Below are 8,821 nucleotides of genomic sequence, written 5' to 3'. Positions count from 1 at the left end.
GATGGATTGTGGGCATTGTGGAGTAATTCTGGTTTGAACGAACAGACACCCAACTAAGTGACTGATTGCTACATACATCTCTGGCTTTATGTGTATTTCTGTTACTGGATCATGCAATCATCCTACACATAGGGTAAAGAAAACTTATTTTTTCTCTTGTCTCACACCTTTTGCCTGAAATCTCTCCCATCTGCTTGGCAAAGATGAGCTGAAGTGGCTACACTGTCCATGGACACCGTATCTGGAATACAGTCTTGCTTCTCTAGACTTACAGAAATATCACTACCATAGTAAAGGCACTGGTAAGTCACATTTAGCCTGCAACACCCTTTCTTCTGGTCTGTTGTTTCTTCCCATAGAAGACATTAAAAGCCCAATAAAATAGCAGGTATTACCTAGGCAGCCAAGCACCACCATAACAGGAGAAAAACAAACACCCAGAGTGCTTGTGGCTGCCAAAGGGAGGATGGAGTGAAGGAAGGAAATGTAGTCCAGGTAATATAGTGACAGCTGGTGCTGTTTGAGAGCTGGGATCCCCCCGTGGCAGTGCCAACGGGATGAGGGCATCTGTGTGCGCGGGAAGGAGCTGGAACCAAGCCAGCTGTAGTTCTTTGGAATGGGGGGAGACCAGGCTGGAGGTGTGTGGAGAAGGAAGTCTTAAAATCCAAGCTAACTAACACAGCTGCCGACTGATCCTTCATGTAAACAATAAAGAGGGTTATAAAGAGGACACTATGCAGCTGCAGCAAAGCTTTCATGCGCCCTCGGTTGGACCATTCCTTTAGAACGACTGGGACCTGAAGGGAAAAGAAAGCCCATGCGTCACGTCCCTGACCAAGATCAATATGTGTTTTCCCTTGCTTGTTAACCCTGTGGACCTGAGAGAGAGACAGCTGTATCTATAACCTGCCACCGAGCTCTCACCAGGCCTTGGCTTTGTTGGCGTGACGTGAATCTGTTTGTGCAGTCCTGAAATGTGCCAATAAGTACAAATTTCACTGTGGTTTGGGAATCTATTTGTATGCAAAGCTGTCTTCAGGACTCTTTCCAGTACAGGCTCTTGAACGAGAGCATTATTTAGCCTGGGAATGATGGTGAGGATTTTGGGGTGTCTTGTCAGTGTGGAAGGTGGCCTCTTGCCCAGCTGTACACTTGTAAATTTTGACTGGTTTTGCTCTTTATTTTTTTAGTTCTCTGCTTATAAACCTGGGGTTTCTCTGCACTGAGGCTCTGAGGGAAAAGGAAAGTTACAACAATTTCCTGTTAGAAATGTTTTAAGATTAACAAAAATAGCTTAATCACAAACTGTGTTGTGGCAGCATTGAAATTTGATTATTTTTACTAAAAGATAAGAGTCTTTTGAAGGCAAGCTTTGGATCTTTTACATTTCTAATCTGATTAAAATTCCCATCTTCGACTGCTATTTCTGCTCTTGATAGTTCACTCTGTAATTACAACAGATGAGGCAAGTAAAACTTAAGGAAACAGTCCACATTTGTTGATGGTGAGGAAAAGGAAATATTTAGCAGGGTGACTTTTGTTGTATGGTCAGGGCAGGGGGGCAGTTATGCCCATGCATCTTCTGTGGACAGAGCAGGGGCACAACTAGTTGCATTTATATTATGGTACCGCAATACACCACAAAGCCATCCGCTTATTTGTAGCATAAATATAAATATACACGTAACATTTTGAAAAGCAGATGAGGTAAATTTACTTTTTTTTTAAAAAAAAAGACCCAGTACAAAGCAAAGGCAGCACTTTGCCCACAACCCTTCCCCCAGCCCTGTCACTGTATTTCTAAGAACATGCCACTTTCAGCTTTTCCATTTGTCACTTATACTGTGAACTTCTTAGAAGTTTTATACATAAACTTCTCCGCAGTACTGGCAGAACCCTGGCTGGTCTCTGAGGTCATTTGGTATTTCAGATAATTTGGATTATGAGAACTGTCAGCTGTAGATATTCGCTTTCAGTACTGAGCTCTTCAAGTCCGTGCTGTGCGTTCTCAGGGAAGGATCAGCCACCCGTCTGCACGGCTCCAGTTGCACCAGGGAGACTGTGCTGGATCTTCAGCAGGTGAGGCCGCCCTGTCTACTGAGAAAATGTGTTAAATTATGTCCAAACTTTTGCAATGCCAGCTCTTCCTCACAAACCTGACATTTCGGGGGGAAGAGGGAGGGGGTTTCCTGAGGCCTTTCATGTATCTGTCATGATGACAACTTTCTTAAAAAAGAAGTAGGATTACTCTAACCAATCTACAAGCCTGTTAATAGCAAAACAGAAACTGAAACTACGCATGAAGTTCTGCTGATGAGAGGTTTGAGGTTATTTTGTTCTAATTCAATGGCCATTTGACAGGAATGAAATCCACTGACTCATTCAAAGCCCGCCTGGACGCGTTCCTGCTCCAGCAGGGGGATTGGACTAGATGATCTTTTGATGTCCCTTCCAATCCCAAACATACTGTGATACTGTGATACCGTGATAAGATCCTTATTTATTTAGAGCCTCTAATGTGAAGTATTTAAAAAAAACTCACAAAATACTTTGAGTTGTCTCAGCCATGCCACTAACATGTCACTTGAATCACTTGATAAAAACCCAATGTTGATCTAAACCAGTGTTACAACTGAACAGTGAAATGCTAGAAAAAGGCAGCTGCTTTACTGGAAACCCTTTATTCAAGGGCTGTTTCTGCTGCCTGGGCTCCAAGCAGCTCTTGCACAATATGATGTGATTATCTGAAAGGCTGTACCTGGGAGTAAAAGGAACACTGTTGATTTTCATTTTGAACAGCTACTGAAACCTAGGAGGAAAGAGAGTGAGGGATTGCCAAGTTCCAGGTAAAGTAAAGCAGAGATAATGACAACTGCAAGGAAGGCAGGTGGACGGGCAGCCCAAACGGCTGGCTGCCTTCAAAGCGGCATAATTCTGTACCAGCAAACTTCGGGGAAACAGTCAGGTTTGTTTTCCAGGAAGAGATAATAATGTAGAAACCTCTTACTTGTGGCTTTCTTTAATCACATGGAGGGGTGGTGTTAAAAGCCAGGCGCGCACAGAGAGACGCTCGCTTTGAACTACAAAAGCACAACACGTCCCGGGCTCGCTTCACTAAACGGCTGCTTTACTGAAAGTTACAGTCATCTCTCGTGTTGAGCTGACCTCCTGTACCTCTTTTAAAAACAACGATTTGAGCAGCCTTTGCTGTAACAGTATTGTCAGGACAATTCAGGCGTACAGAGACTGTGTCACTGGAACTGACATCAAGGTGCATGTGCCATGTTGCAAGTTTCAATTCAAACATTTTTGAGCATATTTGACAACAGCTGTGCAAATCCAGTTCAAATATTTTCACTAGCTGAGTAGTCATTTCTCCAGAACTGTGCCTGGGAACGTTTTGCTGATGTGCCATAGTATCCTATTTCATTTCAGATTCGTAGGTCACCACTTGTTTCTAGTACAGACTGATTTATCATTTTTTGCAAATGTGTGGGCACAAATAAATCCCTGTCTTGTATCCTTTTGGCGTTTCCTAGGAGGGCTGTTGGTCCTACATTTGGAACACCTATAGAACGCCCAGGTATATCAAGTTCTGCTACAAGCAGAAAGGCAGAGGCACATCTGTGATCCTAGCAGGGATTTCTGTGTCACAGAATTGACAAAGTTAATTTGCCATTCCCCGGCCCTACAAGGCCTGATTCAGTTGCATTGAGGTGAGGTACAGCTCTATTGTGCCAGAGCCGTTGCTTTGCTCAGAGCTAACAGGGGAGAGGGTTATAGCCCCTTCTGTTCCCCTCTTGCCCTCATTAAATCTATTAAATCTGTACTATCTTCTTCAACCAGGTAGTGTAACAAAGCACAGCAGAGTCAGGCACCCAGCCTCAGCCCACACCTCCCCACTGCTTCCCTACCTGGGGAAGAACATCCTCCGGTGAGATAGTAACTAGTGCCTGGAGGGATTCCTCTCACCGATGCTACTCTCTTTCCTCCGATATGTTCCAAACATGGAGAAAGCTAAAGTTTAAAAAAAGTATCCTGCAGCAAGATGAAAGGAATTGACAGCTTCTGTGCAAGAAAAATAAGAGCATACTGGCCTAAAGCCTGTTCTTTCTTTTCAGGGAATTGCCAACAGGCAGATTACGACGATCATTTTTCCACATTATAGTAACAAACTGCATTTTCTGTGAAGATGATCTTGGATTCCAGTAAGTAAAAAAAAAAAAAAAACCTGTTGTTTTTTCCTCCTGCTTTTTTCTTCCTTCCCGTTTTTCCAGGAACCCAGTATTGTCTGGCATGCCTGCTTTGACCCAGCAGTGGTCTGTATGTACAAGTCACCCAAAGTCTTGTGCTTGTCCCTGCATGTGCCTGCTGTTGGCCAAAAGGCTTCGGTTCTTTGTGCACTCAGAGAAGGTTCTGGTGTTTCCTCCTGTTCTGAGGTCTAAATCTCCACAGATGATTGGAAAATTTCTCTTCATTGCCAGTGGCTTTGGATCAGATGCTCAGGCTTTTGTTCAGCTGCAGCCTTTCCCCTGAGGAGAACTTCATTTCTGGACAGCTAACGTCTGATAGCCCTATCTGTGAAATCACAAGTTAAATCTTACCAGGTGCAGAAGGGGTAACTAAGCAAATAAAATAGGGTGTTTTCCTTCAACCTCTCGATTACATTTTGTGCAAAAGGGATTTCTCATGTTTTAGCAAAAACTCAACTCCTTTTGAGATCTCTTTTTAATTCAGTTCTGCAATCACTGTCAGCTTTCTGCAGCAACTTCAACTGGAATTTTGCCTAAAAAGTCTGAGGAAAACTGAGACTTAAATTCTGAATTGCTTGCTAATGCAGTTCACTGTAAATCTGAAATGTTCTTGTTAGCCAGCAGCATGTTATTTTCTCTTGGTCAGTCTTTTATTTTCCTCCTTAATTACAGCTATTTTAGTTTGGGTTTTGTTTGGGTTTTTTTTCCAAAGAAATCTAAATTTAGCATTTAAATTTTTAACTTATTCTTCGTGGAGAATTAATGGAGAGAAAGTTTTGCATCAACTCTTTCTTCAGCAGGCTTTTCATAATCAGTCAGGCCATTCCCCTTTTGTGACAGGCTTAGCCAAGTCAGTCGCTTTACATGCTTGTTTGCATCCTACCTGCCACATTATTAATAGACTCTGAATTGTTTCTCTCAGCTATTTGGTACATGTTTTCAGTTCAGCATTTCATTTCTAGTATGATCCTGCCAAACTCAACAGCAGGCTTCTGCAGTAGCTCTTCAGTGACTCTGGCCTACATTGAGAAGTTTGTCTTATATTGATGTTCCGCACGACTGATTTGCCAGATCTGGTAAGCAAACAGGTGCATCCTAGGAGCCCTCCTTGTTCCGTAATACACAGGGGTGTTTCTTACTTACAGCAGTGTAGAGGTCAACACAAATAACAGAACAACTAGCAATCCTAAAATCCAAATAATTCTAATCTCTCCCAGCCACATACTCGTGTTTTGCACAGGTTCTGCCATTTCTTGGATGCTTTTTTTAGCCATTTTGGCTAGTTAATGTTGTCTTGGCTCTGGAAGGGTTTGAGAGCCAAAATAAAGGATGAGGTGGGATTCCAGAGCACAGGAGCAGGGCTGGAGAAAGAGAAAGGCCAAGTTGTGGGGGAAGTTGCTGGCTTTGTCCCAGATGTCTGTGACACCACACTCTGAGCTGATTAAAGAACACCCTCCCTACATTGATTCCATCACATGAAATATACAGTTGGCAGCCTTCTAGTTACTGGCTCACAAGAAAGAACTAAAATTATTGAGAAGAACCTCACTTTCAGGAATGCAAAATGTCTGTTGGGACTGGTTTTACTTACCAGGCTTGGCCAATGTGCTAAGAGAAGACACGCTTTGGTTTAGAGAAACCCAGAGAAAGGTTATGCTGGCCATGCTGCTGAGGGTCAAGCTAGTTGGACTAAGGCCTTCAGGTTGCCTTTAACACTTCAGTGTGGGGGCCAGGTGAACAGGATGGCTGAGCCTGCTTTTTCAGAGCATCTTTTACCTGCTTATCAGTTTCAGTTTGGAGGATCAACCACTCAGCACACTGTATGTGTTACAGGAATGTACTGAAGGCACCGCAGTGTTTACGTAACTCCAGGAGGGAAGTGGGAAGAATTGTCTAGTACAGGTAGAAATAGAAGCAGGATCTGCTGTGTATGAATGGTTAAAGGAATTACCTTATAGCTCCTTGAATGAAATTACCATTCTCCACTTCCTGTGAGTACATTTGCCCTACCAAGTAAGGACTTCAAAGTGTGTCAAATCGCCATTTTAAGGAAAATCGTGGAAATTTCATGTAGCAGCAGCATCATGGATGAATGGGCACCGCTTTCCCAAGGCTAAATGTTTCCATTGTTGCTTTCAAACAGCTCCAGCAATCTCTGCTTTGGCCCTCACTCACCTGACTATATTCCCATTGTCTCAGCAGCCCATCACGTGTCCGTGTGTTCCTACCCACACCCCACTCTCCTCCTCTCCTCTGCTGCCTCCCAGTCGCTGGCAGCCAATGCTCCGTCTGATCCGGGTGCCTGGGATTCCTGCTTTCAGCAGCGACATCCATGGCAGGTGGATTCAAGCTTGCCAGCCAGTAGCTGGGTGGCTGGATTTAGACCAATATCAAGCCAAAATGAGTCATGCCTGCTGAGAGCCAGAGCAGGCTGGCTCAGAGCCCGCACCTCCTGTACTACACAACTTCTTACAGGTGCCGGTATAGACACAGGGAAGAAGTTGAAGCTACCTTTGTCCTTTGCTGTCCTCCAGCTCCAGCGAGTCTGTACTGGCCCCCTCCAAAAGGACAGGATACATTTCACAACTTGTGTAACAACACTTTCAGAAATCCCACAGGAGACACACAGATAGGGAAACTATTGGGGCATTTCCCTATAGATTTCTCCTAGGGAAGAGGAGGAAATCCCCCACTCCTTACTTACAGGTGAGGGCACGGCCCCCTTCACCTCCAGATTGTCCAGGTTTTTGAGGGTGAGGGAGCCAGGGTGGTCACCCGTGTCGCTCTGTCCTTCCTCTGCCTTGCTTACTTGCAGCCTGGTTGCAGTGCAGCAGTTCTACAAGACTTCTGAAGCCAGCAGAGGTTTTTTTAAAGGGGGTTCTCATCCAGGATTATAATAATGTAAGAGCCTTCTGTGAAATGGAGGAACAGAAGAAGGGAAGGAAGAACCCTCAATAACAGTAACAAAAGCACATTGAAACAATACTATTCCCAGGCAAATAATCTTTCCAGGAGAATTAATAATCAGATGTGAAAATTCTGAAACAGATATGACTATGTCCTTCAGCATTTTCAAAATAAAACAAAGGAAAAAGCAAAATCCTGGAATGAAATATGTTGCACATATCCCATGCTAAAAAGCAGTACAGAGCCTCTGAACATCTGAGCGCTGTCAAGCTGCTGTGTGAGCCATCAAATTCAGGTTTATCATTGATGAGGTGGCAAATAGAAGACTAATATCCTGATCTACAGTCTGATTCTTCTAAATTAGTTCATACACCTTCTATCTGTGCAAACCCAAGAGTTGCCAGGGAAGCAGTTCTGTCTCCTACTTCCAACACCTGAATTTCCTTTCACTGTCCTATTCCTGCTGCTGTTGCTGTCACAGCTCCACATGCACTTCACAGGCAGATCTGATTAGCGCAGGCCAGGTGGTGTTATTTGGGGGGTCATTACACAGTGAGTAAGCTTTTCTACTGAAATCAAGTCCTTGACTAGCCCTAGGAGGGACAATTTCTGTTGCATCAGCCTGATACGTGCAGAGCCTAGTCCTGCTTTTACTGCCTCTACGATCAGTAGTGAAACTCCTCCAACTTCAGCAGAGATTCAGGGAAGTGTTCAGTTCTTGAAAAGTTCTGCTTCTCATACTTTTCTTGGGAGATGGTTGTCTTGGGTATACGGATGGTCTTGCCCTTTCACAGCATTCCACCATCAAATGTGAGAGCCTCGAGGTAGTTGTTTTTGCCAAGAAACATTTTCTCTCCCCTAACAGTCTAGCAGCCAGAGCACTGGCTTCCAAACAGATGCAGTGTTGGGAGAGGATTTGGTTCAAGTCCTTGTTGCTTCCCTCTGAGGCAAAGGTCCTGCACTCCAGAGGCTTGTGTGGAGCAGAGGAAGGCAGTGTGGGCAGCGGAGGCTGGATGAACAGTGGAGCATCTCTCTGGGCAGCGCAGGGGAGAGCAGGGCAGGTCTGCAACCTGCTGCTTGCATTGCTCCCTGCGCCTCAGGAATCCCATCATTCAGTCGTCGCTCCAGAACGATTTCTGGATTTTATTTATTCATGGTTAAATCCTTGTTCCTTCTCCTATGTGCACTTACATCTCCAGATGCTTAACTCCTTTTGCTGGACTTTCTCCTGGGTTATCAGCTCCATTTCCTAAAGTGGCTGAAGCAGAGGTCGCAGGCTGGAGTATTTCCAAAGCAGGACTAGCGTTTGCAAGTCTGAGCTCCAACTTGATTGTTTCAAGATACTTCTTTTATTTAAGCTTACAGTAAAATTAATAAACTGGACCAGATTTGGAATATTGACTAGCTCTTCCTCCTCAGACCTCTTAATATTGAATCATACAAAGCAGAAAACCCAGAACTGATTTGTAACATAGAAACTGAGTTCGAAGAAAAGCTGGTTGCCCCCCATCATCAATGGTATCATTTGATGATGCTCTTTTCTTGTTCTCAGTCTTTAATTTCCTGGAGGATCATATTTGACCAGCAAATTTAGAGAACTGTGACTGTGAGAGATGTTTTTTAACTGCAGTGGTTCTGGTGTCATTGTTTTACAGTAAAAT

This window comes from Patagioenas fasciata, chromosome 15 (genome assembly GCF_037038585.1).
Source record: "Patagioenas fasciata isolate bPatFas1 chromosome 15, bPatFas1.hap1, whole genome shotgun sequence".
In the NCBI taxonomy this organism is placed as follows: Eukaryota; Metazoa; Chordata; class Aves; order Columbiformes; family Columbidae; genus Patagioenas; species Patagioenas fasciata.
Note: the sequence above shows the minus strand (reverse complement) of the source record.